Raw genomic sequence first — 14,998 nt, 5'->3', positions numbered from 1 at the left:
TCATAAACTCAAGGTTGGACGTGTGGGAAGAACGTCTCCCTACCGAAGAAACTAACACAACAGAAACAGGGCTTCTTTGTTCTATTTGCAACTTTGAATAAGACACAATTATTGCCCCCAACATCTGGCGTTTTGCTGACCAGGCATATCTTAGCAAAAGCAAGGATATCTTTGGTTATTCTGCTTTCTCTTAGCTAATCCCTATTTGCTAGGCCTCTGACCTCTTGACCAAACTCTGGATTTTGGGCCTGTACACAAATCCATATACCAGGTTGTTACACCAGCAATCAATTTTAACCCTTCACCTCAGTGCAGGACTCTGCACTTGTCCTTGTTGAACCTCATCAGATTTCTTTTGGCCCAATCCTCCAATTTGTCTAGGGCCCTCTGTATCCTATCCCTACCTGCCACTGTATCTACCTCTCCTGCCACTTTAGTGTCCTCTGCAAACTTGCTGAGGGTGCAATCCACACCATCCTCCAGATCATTAATGAAGATATTGAACAAAACCGGCCCCAGGACTGACCCCTGGGGCACTCCACTTGACACCGGCTGCCAACTAGACATGGAGCCATTGATCACTACCCGTTCAGCCCGACAATCTAGCCACCTTTCTATCCACCTTATAGTCCATTTATCCAGCCCATACTTCTTTAACTTACTGGCAAGAATACTGTGGGAAACTGTGTCAAAAGCTTTGCTAAAGTCAAGCTATATCACGTCCACCACTTTCCCCTCATCAACAGAGCCAGTTATCTCATCATAGAAGGCAATTAGATTAGTCAGGCATGACTTGCTGTCATAAATATATAGGGAAGGGTAAACACCTTTAAAATCCCTCCTGGCCAGAGGAAAAGCCCTTTCACCTGTAAAGGGTTAAGAAGCTAAGATAACCTCGCTGGCACCTGACCACAATGACCAATGAGGAGACAAGATACTTTCAAAGCTGGAGTGGGGGGAGAAACAAAGGGTCTGGATCTGTCTGTGTGATGCTTTTGCCAGGGACAGAACAGGAATGGAGTCTTAGAACTTAGTAGGTAATCTAGCTAGATATGGATTAGATTCTGATTCCTTTAAATGGCTGAGAAAATAAGCTGTGCTGAATAGAATGGATATTCCTGTCTGTGTGTCTTTTTGTAACTTAAGGTTTTGCCTAGAGGGATTCTCTATGTTTTGAATCTAATTACCCTGTAAGGTATTTACCATCCTGATTTTACACGGGTGATTCTTTTACTTTTTCTTCTATTAAAATTCTTCTTTTAAGAACCTGATTGCTTTTTCATTGTTCTTAAGATCCAAGGGTTTGGGTCTGTGGCCACCTATGCAAATTGGTGAGGATTTTTATCAAACCTTCCCCAGGAAGGGGGTGCAAGGTTTTGGTGAGAATTTTGGGGGGAAAGACGTTTCCAAACAACGCTTTCTCAAAAATAAACCCGGTTAGACGTTTGGTGGTGGCAGCGAAAGTCCAAGGGCAAAGGGTAAAATAGTTTGTACCTTGGGGAAGTTTTAACCTAAGCTGGTAAAAGTAAGCTTAGGAGGGTTTCATGCAGGTCCCCACATCTGTACCCTAGAGTTCAGAGTGGGGAAGGAACCTTGACATGGTGGCAGAGCGGTGGGATTAACTTGAAATCATTTTGAGATCAATTTGAGATTTTTTGAACCAGAAACACAGATTGTAAAAGATTTTAAACTGAAAGCAGTTAGAGTTTTTTTGTCTCTGCTTGGGGGCCACAGCAGAGACAAAAGGGAATTATCTTTTGTGAGCTGGAGTTTTCTCTACCTAAAGGCAGGGTAGTTAACCTCCTGCAGGGAAATTCACAAGTCTTCACAGACCTGAAGTTTTTTGTTTTTTTTTCTTCTCCAAAAAGCAACTAGAGGGGTTTTCTGTCTATTTGCCTGGAGACAAAGGTGTTAGGGGTTTTTTTTAGGATTTCTCTGTAGGCTGACAATCATTATCAGAGAACATAATTGTGACGATGTGACACAGCAGGGAGGGGGGAGTGTTGACCTGGGAATGTGCCCTGGGGACAGGAGACCTGAGAGCCTGTCACCTGAGCCAGGAGGGGGAGGGGGAGGTGACACCTCTGCCCAGGAATGTGGACGGAGGCTGCAGCAGGGAACCTGCTCGGTGGGTTTAGTTTCAGTTTGGGGCTGGGTGGAGGAACACAGGGAACCCCAGGGCTGGGGTCTACGCTCCCTGCTCCCCCAGAAGGACTTCACTGAGGGGTCCTGGGTGTACCCACAAGCTCTGTTTTGGACTGTGTTCCTGTTGTCCAATAAACCTTCTGTTTTACTGGCTGGCTGAGAGTCTCAGTGAATCCCAGGAAGAGGGGTGCAGGGCCTGGACTCCCCCACACTCCGTGACAACTGGTGGCAGTGGTGGGATCTACTGCACCCCGTGAACGGCGCTTCCTGCAGTAAGTGACTGGGGAACAGTAAAACGAAGGGGGATTGACGGGGACCAGGCGTGCTGAAGATTCAGAGAGAGACGGTTTCAGGGGGCGGTTAACCCCTGGGAGTGTGTGACCAGAGAGAAGGACTTTTGCAGTAACAGGGTCCCCCGGGGGATTGCAGCGAGCGGTCCCAGGGGCGGAGGAGTCTGCAGCTCGACCCTGGCAAAGAGGTGGTGACCTCAAGAAGGACTGGCACACTAGGGGCTTTTCCTGGAAACCGTGGACAGCTGCCCGGCCTGCGAGTGGCCAGCCGGGAGATGTACGCTAAACGCCTTAAGAGCGACCTGGTGGAGCTGTGCAGGCAGAGGGGGCTGCGCGTCGGGAGGTCCACCAAGGAACAGCTGATTGCCCAGCTGGAGGAGAGGGATCGCTTGGATGACCCGATCCCTGTCCCTGAGGGAAGCCGCCCGGCGGACGCAGCGTGGGCCCTGGGGCCTGACCAGGCTGGGAGGGGTCAGACTGCTGCCCAGGACACCCCGAGACCCTTCCTACCTATGCCTGGGGGAGGGGTTGTGGGAAGCCCAGCGAATACCGAGGGCCCCCTGACCCCAGCAGCCAGCAGGGGATCCTCCCAGCGGAGCTCCCCATCCCTGGAGCGGATGCGGCTGGAATGGGAGAGGGAGAGGAAAATGAGGGAGCTGGAGGATCATGAAAAACAACGTCAACATGAGGAGAAACAACGTCAACATGAGCAGGCGGAGAAGGAGAAACAACGTCAACATGAGCAGGAGGAGAAGGAGAGGGAGCGTCAGGAGAAGGAGAGGGAACGTCAGGAGAAGGAGAGGGAGCGTCAGGAGAAGGAGAGGGAACGTCAACATGAGCAGCAGGAGAAGGAGAAACAAAGACAGCATGAACTGGAGCTGGCCAGGCTGAGGAGCAGTGGGGCCCCGGCTGCGGTGAGTGAGGGGGGACCCAAGACTGCAAGGAGCTTTGATAAGTGCTTCCTGGCCCAGCGGAAGGAGGGGGAGGACATGGATAGCTTCCTGACGGCCTTTGAGAATGCCTGCGAGCTGCACAGGGTTGACCCTGCAGACAGGCTCCAGTTCCTCACCCCCTTACTGGACCCCAAAGCCGTGGAGGTCTACAGCCGGATGACAGGGGCAGAGGCAGGGGACTATGAACTGTTCAAACAGGCCCTGCTCCGTGAGTTTGGGCTGACCCCCGAGATGTACCGGAGAAGGTTCCGGAGTCAGCGTAAAACGCCTGAGGTCACCTACCTACAACTGGTCAACAGGATGCAGGGATATGCCCGCAAGTGGACAGCGGGGGCCCAAACTAAAGAGGACCTGCTTGACCTGTTTGTACTGGAGCACCTGTATGAACAGTGCCCTTCCGACCTGAGGCTGTGGCTGGTGGACAAAAAGCTCGCGAACGCCCAGCATGCAGGGCAGCTGGCCGACGAGTTTGTGAACAGTCGGTCAGGGGGTAGTCGGGAGGAGTCCCAAAAGAACAGGCCCCCCCCGATGCAGAGAGAGAGTCACCATGGGGCCTCCCAGCGGGGAAATAGGGAGAACCCCCCCCAAAGGGGAACGCCTGGTGTCGGGCCCCTCCGACCCGTTCGAGGGGACCAACGTGACCTGAGCTGCTATCACTGTGGCCAGAGAGGCCACGTACGGGCCCAGTGCCCCGGGCTCAGGGACAAACTGAGCAGACCCAACCTACCCAGGGTTAACTGGGTAGGGACTCAGCTGGACGAGGGGCAGGCGACCCAGGAAAGGGGGGCTACCAGTTTGCCACCTGCTCAGGAGGGAAGAGTACCCCCAGCCAGCCCCGCCAGAGGGCTGGAGGCTCTGGACTCAGGGTGCTCGGTTTACAGGGTGGGTGCGGGGCTGTCCCTCCGGAGAGAGTGCCTTGTTCCCCTGGAGGTGGATGGGAGGAAGGTCAATGGATACTGGGATACGGGCGCGGAGGTGACGCTGGCCCGGCCCGAGGTGGTGGCCCCAGATCGGGTGGTGCCCAACACCTACCTGACCCTGACGGGGGTGGGCGGGACCCCATTTAAGGTGCCCGTGGCAAGGGTACACCTGAAATGGGGGACCAAGGAGGGCCCCAAGGATGTGGGGGTACACCACCATTTGCCCACTGAAGTTTTGATGGGGGGGGACCTAGAGGACTGGCCAAGCGACCCCCAGACCGCCCTGGTTGTGACCCGTAGCCAGAGCCGGCGAGGGGCACTGCGACCTGACCCTGGGGAGGGTACCACACTGGAGGCGCGAGACCCTACTCGGGTGGGGAGGGAGCGCCGAGGGGCACGGCTCAGAGAGGCTGCGGCCTCAGACCTGGCCACGGAGGGGGAACCGGGCCCCATCCCTTCCCCAGCCGCTGAGTTCCAGGCCGAGTTGAGGAAAGATCCCTCCTTGCAGAAGCTCAGGGACCTGGCCGACCTCAGTGAGGGACGGACCATGAGGAGAGGCTGCCAGGAGAGGTTCCTGTGGGAGAAGGGGTTCCTGTACCGAGAATGGGCTCCCCCAGGGGAAGGGGAGTCCTGTGGGATCAGGAGGCAGCTGGTGGTCCCCCAGAAGTACCGCCGCAAGCTCCTGTCCCTGGCCCATGACATCCCCCTCGCAGGGCACCAGGGAATCCGGCGCACCCGGCAGAGGTTGCTACAGAACTTTTACTGGCCCGGGGTCTTTACCACCGTCCGGCAGTATTGCCGATCCTGTGACCCCTGTCAGAGGGTGGGGAAGGCCCGGGACAAGGGGAAAGCGGCGTTGAGACCTTTGCCCATCATAGAGGAGCCTTTCCAGAAGGTGGCCATGGACATCGTGGGGCCTCTCAGCAAGACGACCCGGTCGGGGAAGAAATACATTCTGGGGGTGGTAGATTTCGCCACCCGCTACCCCGAGGCAGTGCCCTTAGCTTCCATTGAAGCAGACACCGTGGCAGATGCGCTCCTGACCATTTTCAGCCGAGTGGGGTTCCCCAGGGAAGTCTTGACAGACCAAGGCTCCAACTTCATGTCGGCCCTGCTCCGGTGCTTGTGGGAGAAATGTGGGGTCCGGCATGACTGGGCCTCAGCGTATCACCCCCAGTCCAATGGGCTGGTGGAGAGGTTTAACGGGACGCTAAAGATGATGCTGAAAACCTTTATGAACCAGCACCCGCAGGATTGGGACAAGTACTTACCTCACCTGCTGTTCGCGTACAGGGAGGTGCCCCAGGAGTCTACCGGATTTTCGCCTTTCGAACTGTTATATGGAAGGAGGGTGGGGGCCCCCTGGACCTGATGAGAGACGAGTGGGAGGGGAAGGCCACTCCCGATGGAGAGTCAGTGGTGGAGTATGTCCTGACCTTCCGAGAGAGACTGGCTGAACTCATGGGCCTGGCCAGGGAGAATCTGGCCAGAGCCCAGAGGAAGCAGAAGGTCTGGTATGACCGCACGGCGCGGGCCCGTGCCTACGCCACCGGGGATCAGGTGATGGTTCTCATCCCCGTGAGAAAGAACAAACTACAGGCCGCCTGGGAGGGCCCGTTCAAGGTCGTCAAGCAGCTCAATGAGGTAAACTATGTGGTGGAGCTGTCGAACCGGGCCCACCACCGCCGGGTGTACCATGTGAATATGATGAAGCCATATTATGCCAGGGGGAATGTGGTGTTAGCTGTGTGTGGTCAGTGGGAGGAGCAGGGAGATGACCCTTTAGCAGATCTATTCCCTGGGACCAGAGCTGGTTCCTCCCTGGAAACAATCCCCCTCTCGGATCAGCTCACCCCTGCCCAGCAAGCTGAGGTCAGGGGGGTGCTGCATCCGTACCGACAGCTGTTTTCCAACCAGCCTGGACGCACTAATCTGACTGTCCACCGGGTGCAGACAAGGTTGCACCCGCCGATAAGATGCTCCCCCTTCCGAGTCACAGGGAAAACTGCTCAGGACCTGGAAAGAGAGGTCCGGGACATGCTGGCTTTGGGGGTGATCCAGCCATCGGCCAGCCCTTGGGCCTCGCCGGTGGTGCTGGTCCCCAAAAAGGATGGGTCAGTCCGGTTCTGTGTGGACTATCGGAAGCTCAATGCCATCACTGTATCGGATGCCTACCCCATGCCCAGGCCGGACGAGCTCCTAGACAAGCTGGGAGGTGCTCGGTACCTTACCACCATGGACCTTACAAAGGGCTACTGGCAGGTGCCGCTGGATGCAGATGCCCGGCTGAAATCGGCCTTTATCACCCCTCTGGGGCTCTATGAGTTTCTGACCCTGCCTTTCGGCCTCAAGGGAGCGCCGGCCACCTTCCAGCGCCTGGTGGACCAGCTCCTGAGGGGGATGGAGAGTTTTGCCATGGCGTATATTGACGACATCTGTGTCTTTAGCCAGACCTGGGAGGACCACGTGTCCCAGGTTAGACAAGTGCTGGACCGACTCCAGGGGGCTGGGCTGACTGTCAAAGCGGAGAAGTGCAAGGTGGGGATGGCTGAAGTATCTTACCTGGGCCATCGGGTGGGGAGCGGCCGCCTAAAGCCAGAACCGGCCAAGGTGGAGGTGATCAGAGACTGGCCCGCTCCCCACACCAAAAAGCAGGTCCAAGCCTTTATTGGGATGGCAGGATACTACCGAAGATTTGTGCCCCACTTTAGCGCCATAGCCACCCCCATCACTGAGCTATGCAAGAAGGGGAAGCCAGACAAGGTGGTCTGGACCGAGCAGTGCCAGGAGGCTTTCCGGGCGCTGAAGGAGGCTCTGGTCAGTGGCCCAGTTCTAGCAAACCCAGACTTTGACAAGCCCTTTGTGGTGTTCACCGACGCCTCCGACACGGGACTGGGGGCGGTGTTAATGCAGGAGGATGAAAAGGGGGAGAGACACCCCATCGTGTACCTGAGCAAGAAGTTGCTACCCCGGGAGCAACACTACGCGGCCATCGAGAAGGAGTGCCTGGCCATGGTGTGGGCCCTCAAGAAACTAGAGCCCTATCACTTCGGGCGACACTTCACCGTCTACACCGACCACTCTCCCCTGACCTGGCTGCACCAGATGAAAGGAGCCAGCGCCAAGCTCCTGAGGTGGAGCCTGCTCCTGCAGGATTACGACATGGATGTGGTCCATGTGAAGGGAAGTGCCAACCTGATAGCGGATGCGCTGTCCCGGAGAGGGGGCCCCGAACTTCCCCAGGTCACTGGTCACAGTGACCCCGCTCAGTTCAGTCTCGAAGGGGGGAGAGATGTGACGATGTGACGCAGCAGGGAGGGGGGAGTGTTGACCTGGGAATGTGCCCTGGGGACGGGAGACCTGAGAGCCTGTCACCTGAGCCAGGAGGGGGAGGGGGAGGTGACACCTCTGCCCAGGAATGTGGACGGAGGCTGCAGCAGGGAACCTGCTCGGTGGGTTTAGTTTCAGTTTGGGGCTGGGTGGAGGAACACAGGGAACCCCAGGGCTGGGGTCTACGCTCCCTGCTCCCCCAGAAGGACTTCACTGAGGGGTCCTGGGTGTACCCACAAGCTCTGTTTTGGACTGTGTTCCTGTTGTCCAATAAACCTTCTGTTTTACTGGCTGGCTGAGAGTCTCAGTGAATCCCAGGAAGAGGGGTGCAGGGCCTGGACTCCCCCACACTCCGTGACAATAATATCCGGACAGCACAGCAAAATTTTACAAGCCAAGCTTTTTTGTTTTGGTTTTCTTTCTAACTCTCGGGTGTAAAGTTAGTTAAAAACAGAGAGCTTAGGATGACAGACTCCACGGTTCAACAAAAGCTGGAATTAGCCAGATTTGAGGCTGAGGAAAAACAAAAGGAATATGAAAGACAGATAGAACTCATACGGAAAGAAATGGAGACAAGGGAAAAAGAAATGGAGGAGAAAGAAAAAGAGAGGAAGCACGTGGAGGAAGAGAAGGAAAAAGAGAGGAAGCATGCACTGGAGATGGACAAGGCAAAGGCTCAGCAGAATATACCAACAAACCCTAGCAATCCTTCTCCAGGTACCACTTCCCATCCCAGAAAGTTCCCCACCTACAAGGCAGGCGATGATACTGAGGCCTTCTTAGAAAACTTTGAAAGGGCCTGCCTTGGGTACAGCATCTCTACCGACCAATACATGGTAGAGCTGAGGCCGCAGCTCAGTGGACCCTTAGCTGAGGTGGCGGCTGAAATGCCTAAGGACCACATGAACGAGAATGAACTGTTTAAAACCAAGGTGAGAGTCAGAATGGGGCTAACACCCGAGCATTCCCGTCGGCGATTCAGAGCCCTAAGGTGGAAACCAGATGTGTCATTTGCCCGACATGCCAACCACATTGTGAAACATTGGGATGTCTGGATATCAGGAGCAAGTGTTAAATCTCTGGAAGATTTGCCCTTCCTAATGCAAATAGAGCAGTTCTTAGAGGGTGTTCCTGAGGAAATAGAAAGATACATCTTAGATGGGAAGCCCAAAACTGTAATCGAGGCAGGGGAGATTGGAGCCAAATGGGTGGAGGTAGCAGAGAAGAAAAAAACTGGTCGCAGTGGGAGCGGATACCAGAAGGGACAACCTCAGATCACACCCTACTACCGGGGGCAGCCCAAGGCCCCACCTACCCCCTAAGGAACCCTCCAGCCATCTTATCGTCCCACCACCCCATTCTCCAGCAACCCCCCTCACCCCAGTGACCCGTCAGCTGGATGATGTTTTAAATGTAACAAGTCGGGGCATGTAAAGGCCAACTGCCCCAAGAACCCCAATAGATTACAGTTCATTGCACCGGAATCACCCCAGAGGTCCTCAGGCCCAGATACCTCCCAGATACCCTTGGAGCGGAGGGAAACTGTGAGTGTGGGCGGGAAGAAGGTCACCGTGTGGAGGGACACCGGAGCACAAGTGTCAGCTGTCCATGCTTCCTTAGTGGACCCCAACTTAATCAACCCAGAGGCCCAAGTGACGATTCAACCCTTCAAGTCCAACTCTTTCGATTTGCCTACAGCTAAGTTGCCTGTCCAGTACAAGGGCTGGTCAGGAACGTGGACTTTTGCAGTCTATGATGATTATCCCATCCCCATGCTGTTGGGGGAAGACTTGGCCAATCAGGTGAAGCGGGCCAAGAGGGTGGGAATGGTCACTCGCAGCCAGGCTAAGCAAGCCGTCAGGCCTACCTCTGTTCCGGAAACTTCTACCAGGACCCGGTCAGAGGTGATGGACCCGGACCCCAGGCCAATGTCTGCAACAGCAGTAGTGGATCCAGTCCCAGAGACCCAGACGGAACCAGTCCCAGAACCGGAACCAGCCGAACAACCAACACCAGACCCATTGCCAGCACTGAATCCAGTACTTGCAACCCCAACACCAGAGGCCCCCACCGAACCTGAACCGGCAGCAGCCGATAACCCAACACAAGAGGCTCAGCTGGAGCCTGAACCCCAACATAGTGCACCAGCGAGAGCAGTTCACAGTCAACAGAAACAGCCCTGATAAAGAAAAGAACCAGAAAACAACCCTATAATCATGCAAAGCTAGGCTTCTGTCTGTTTTTCTATGCTTATCTGTCCTTTCCCTATGTTTATGGGTAGAAAGAATTTGAACTATGTGTAACCTGTACTCCCCGTTTGGGGAAAGAATTCCTTATACGGATGGGCCTCCATGTTCATACCTCAGGACTCAGACCAAGAGGGGTTGACCGGTTTGAACTGGAAGAGATATCACAAAGTATGTTGAACCAAACTATAAAAGCTCTACCTTGTTCTTTGTTCTGGGCTTCGCCATTTTCCTCTGTGTAGGAATTGGTGAGCCCTTCAGCTGTCGTACTTGCTAGCATTAAAGTGCCTCATTTTATCTAAGAGTCCTGACTCTGTGTGTGTTTGGCTAATACAGAAGTCCAGGGAAGGCTACCCTCCCAACCCTAGATGGGAGGGAAACCCTTTTTCCCTAACATTTTTTGGGGGCTCATCCAGGATTGCTGCTTCTCCGGACCAGTGGACGGTCGGGACTCTGAATCCTTCTTGCTGGCACCTGGGTTGCTTTAACCCTGAAGACTTCCCGTCTCGCCTCCACCCGCCGTTTCAGCAAAATAAGGCGTCCCTCAAGGCACTAGGGTCCAGACCTATTGGTGAACACCGGCCGGTGGGAACTTGGTGAGTTCTGAATTTTTCTTTTGTGATTGTCTAGACAACAGTCAGGGGTTCTGTCTTTGGGAAAAGATGGGAGGGGGGTCCAGTAGAACTGTCAATCCTTCTACGCCCCTGGGCTATGTGTTAAAACATTATGATAGGGATATCAAGGCCTTACAATCGGATAGCAACAAAGCTGTGTATAAGTTTATATTTTTGTGTCAAGGTCCCTGGGTGGGAATGACGCAAGACGACCCGGAGCCAGGAAATCGCTGGCCGGGGGAAGGAACATTTGAGTTACATACTGTTGTTCAATTACGGAAAGCACTGTATGATTTGAAACCGCGGCACCTTACGTATTCTGATGTATGGATAAGAGAGGCCGAACGGCGCAAAAGCACCAGTGTAACGACTAGTTTACGAATTGAGGTAGAAAAACTTAAAGCCGTGCGGCCTCCACCCTATAATCCAGGATCCAGTGATGCTGACCGGAAGCCAAAAACACCAAAGTCTATTTATCCCCAACTCCCATTGAAAGAAGCAGGGGATCCTATACCATTGGAAGAATGTACCTGGCTATGGGGTGGGTACCGCCGCCCGGCCCCGACGCACCCACGTCCCCGGAGAGTGACCGGGCGCGCTACAGGGAGAGGAGCGGCCCCGCTCTCCCGCTAGCTACTCATGCACCCACATCCGACACAGAGCAGGGGGATGCTCAGGAGGCTGGCACCTCTACAAGGGAGGTGACACGTCTTGATCCGCGACATCCCAGTGACACGACGCCCGCTAAAACCCGCTCTCAAGACACACCTCAGGCAAAAGTTATTGGTGCTGTGATGGCTAGTGCAGTCCAAATGCCTATGCGACAACTACCAAGTGGTAGGGGGGAACGCAAATGGTGTATGTCCCTTTTACCAGCACGGATCTAATGAATTGGTCAGCTACTTTCCCCCATTTTGAAAGTGTCCGGAAGAATTTATTAAAAAGTTGAAGGGTATTTTCACAATGTATAATTGTAACTATGATGATGTGGAGATAGTTTTGAATCAAGTGCTAAGTGAGGGTGAGAAGGCAACGGTGTATAAGAAAGCCAAAGAGACGGTACAAGGCAAGGAGGCTTATCCGCAAGAGAAACCTGAAATGGATTGGGATGTTCCAGAAAATGTTCATATGTGGGATAATATGAGAAAGCGATTTTTAGAAGCATTAGAGGCGATATCTAAGCCTGTTTATGATTGGGGAAAGGTGGATGCATGTGTTCAGAAGCACAATGAACACCCAGGGGAATTTTTCCACCACCTGTGTAAGGTTTTGAAAAACCATGGCGGCTTAGATCCAACCTCCCCTGTAGCAAAAACACAAGTGTTCGGCCAGTATGTAGAAAACTTATTGTCATTCGCTCGGAATCATAGAATCATAGAATATCAGGGTTGGAAGGGACCTCAGGAGGTCATCTAGTCCAAACCCCTGTTCAAAGCAGGACCAATCCCCAATCAAATCATCCCAGCCAGGGCTTTGTCAAGCCTGACCTTAAAAACTTCTAAGGAAGGAGATTCTACCACCTCCCTAGGTAACACATTCCAGTGTTTCACCACCCTCATAGTGAAAAAGTTTTTCCTAATATCCAACCTAAACCTCCCCCACTGCAACTTGAGACCATTACTCCTTGTCCTGTCCTCTTCTACCACTGAGAACAGTCTAGAACCATCCTCTTTGGAACCACCTCTCAGGTAGTTGAAAGCAGCTATCAAATCCCCCCTCGTTCTTCTCTTCCACGGACTAAACAATCCCAGTTCCCTCAGCCTCTCCTCATAAGTCATGTGTTCCAGTCCCCTAATCATTTTTGTTGCCCTCCGCTGGACGTTTTCCAATTTTTCCACCTCCTTCTTGTAGTGTGGGGCCCAAAACTGGACACAGTACTCCAGATGAGGCCTCACCAATGTCGAATAGAGGGGAACGATCACGTCCCTCGATCTGCTCGCTATGCCCCTACTTATACATCCCAAAATGCCATTGGCCTTCTTGGCAACAAGGGCACACTGCTGACTCATATCCAGCTTCTTGTCCACTGTCACCCTGAGGTCCTTTTCCGCAGAACTGCTGCTGAGCCATTCGGTCCCTAGTCTGTAGCTGTGCATTGGGTTCTTCCATCCTCAGTGCAGGACCCTGCATTTATCCTTATTGAACCTCATCAGGTTTCTTTTGGCCCAATCCTCCAATTTGTCTAGGTCCCTCTGTATCCTATCCCTGCCCTCCAGCGTATCTACCACTCCTCCCAGTTTAGTATCATCCGCAAATTTGCTGAGAGTGCAATCCACACCATCCTCCAGATCATTTATGAAGACATTGAACAAAATTGGCCTTCTTGGCAACAAGGGCACACTGTTGACTCATATCCAGCTTCTCGTCCACTGTCACCCCTAGGTCCTTTTCTGCAGAATTGCTGCCGAGCCATTCGGTCCCTAGTCTGTAGCGGTGCATGGGATTCTTCCGTCCTAAGTGCAGGAAGTATGTGTGTAGTCAACCAGGTTATGAAAACAAAACGCTGGAGGAGGTGGTGGGTTTAGCAGCCCATGCTTGGAGGAATAGAAAGGAATTAGACACTAGGAGGTCCGAAAAGCTTCTTAATCTGCAGTTGCAAGGGCTCCAAGACGGCTCTCGGGGACGAGACGCCAGCTGTAGGAGGGGAGGCTTTCGGGGACGAGGCGGAAGGGAAGGCAGCTCTACCCAGGGATGGGAACCACAAGGTCAGAACTTCCAGCCACGGCCCGGGAGGGCAGGGCCAGATGAGTGCCGGCGGTGCCGGCAAAAGGGACACTGGGCTGCCCAGTGTCCGAATTACCCCCCCCCCAGTCAGCTGACCCTCTTATGCAAGCCTACCAGAGGGTTCAGGAAAGGGGGCAAGAAGAAGGAGGTACTGATTGAAAGCTAGCCGCCCACAATGCCTCGCTCCCCCCGCCAGAAACCCCCTCCACTTCTTGGACAGTGCAGCTGGATGCAAACCGTCCGGAACTTCCCGCTGTGGTGGGAGGAAAAACTTATTCGATGTTAGTTGACGCCGGAGCAGACAGAAGCACTCGACAGGACCCCAACCATCCTACCGCTGCTGCAAAGGCTATAGGTGCTGATGGCACCGTGTGCGCCCGTCCTCTAACTGCGGAGCAAACCGTCCAGCTTGGCCCGTTATCGGAGGACCATAGCTTTTTAATTGCAACCTCCTGTCCTGCGAATCTACTAGGCAGAGACTTGCTAGGTAAACTACGAGCAACTGTCTTTTGCAGCCCGGATGGGCTATCCCTCTCAGTCCCTACTTCTGTCCCTGAAGCACGGTAATGGCATTGTTAGCTACCACAACTGCCCCACTGCCCCTGTGGAGTTATCTGATATTCCTGAAGCCTTGTGGGCCACAACTTCCACTGGAACTGGACTTCTAAAGTCAGCGGAAGCAGTTTATATCACTTACCATACAGACATCCCTCTGCCCCGAAAGATGCAATATCCATTACCCAAAGCGGCCATAGAGGGCATTCGGCCAGCCTTACAACAGCTTTTAACCCAAGGAATCGTTAAAGAAACTACCAGCTCCTGTAATACACCGATCCTTCCTCTTAGGAAACCCAAGCCTGGCCCTGATGGCAAGCCGGTTTACCGCTTCGTGCATGACCTCCACTTGATTAATGCTATTGTGATTCCGAGAGCTCCGGTTGTTCCCAATCCTGCAACTGTTTTGACTGCTATTCCCCCAGGAGCTACTTATTTCACCGTGATTGATCTGTCTTCAGCATTTTTCAGCATCCCTGTGCACCCAGACTCGCAGTTCCTATTTGCCTTTACCTTTGACGGACGTCAATATGTGTGGACCCGCCTCCCCCAGGGATACAGGGAGAGCCCTACCATCTTCAGCCAGTATTTAAAACGAGATCTGGACTCTATTTCATTGGCTATGGGTTCTACTTTGATACAATATGTTGATGATCTGCTATTATGCTCTACAGCCAAGGATGCCTGTGCACAAGACACTTGAATCCTTCTCTTTGCATTGGCCAAAAAAGGTCACAAGGTGGCGCTTTCCAACCTACAGTTTGCCCAACTGGAGGTGGAATATTTAGGGCACCGTATTTCTTATGCCTCTACTGGGCTCACTCAAGACAGGATTGACGCGTTCTGGGCATGTCTAGGCCTACCACAAAAAAACAACCCCGCCAGTTACTAGGGGCAAGTGGCTATCGTAGAGCCTGGATTCCGGCTTATGCGGAGATAGGGCACCCCCTCACCGGTTTGCTGCTGGATTCCGTTCCCGAGCCCCTGCCATGGACGGCTCTACATGACAATGCCCTCACAGCCCTCAAACAAGCATTAACTTCTGCACCAGCTCTGGGCAGACCGGATTACGCGAAGCCTTTAACCTTATTCTGCCATGAACGAGATGGCACGGCGTCTGGAGTGCTAACTCAGCCCTTTGGACCTGGCCAGTGACCGGTGGCTTATTTTTTGGTCCTTCTTGACCCAGTTGCTCAGGGTCTTCCGCCTTGTCTCCGCGCT

The sequence above is a fragment of the Natator depressus genome, chromosome 1 (genome assembly GCF_965152275.1).
Source record: "Natator depressus isolate rNatDep1 chromosome 1, rNatDep2.hap1, whole genome shotgun sequence".
NCBI classification, from domain to species: domain Eukaryota; kingdom Metazoa; phylum Chordata; order Testudines; family Cheloniidae; genus Natator; species Natator depressus.
The sequence above is the reverse complement of the archived record's forward strand: the minus strand, read 5'-3'. Positions refer to the sequence as shown.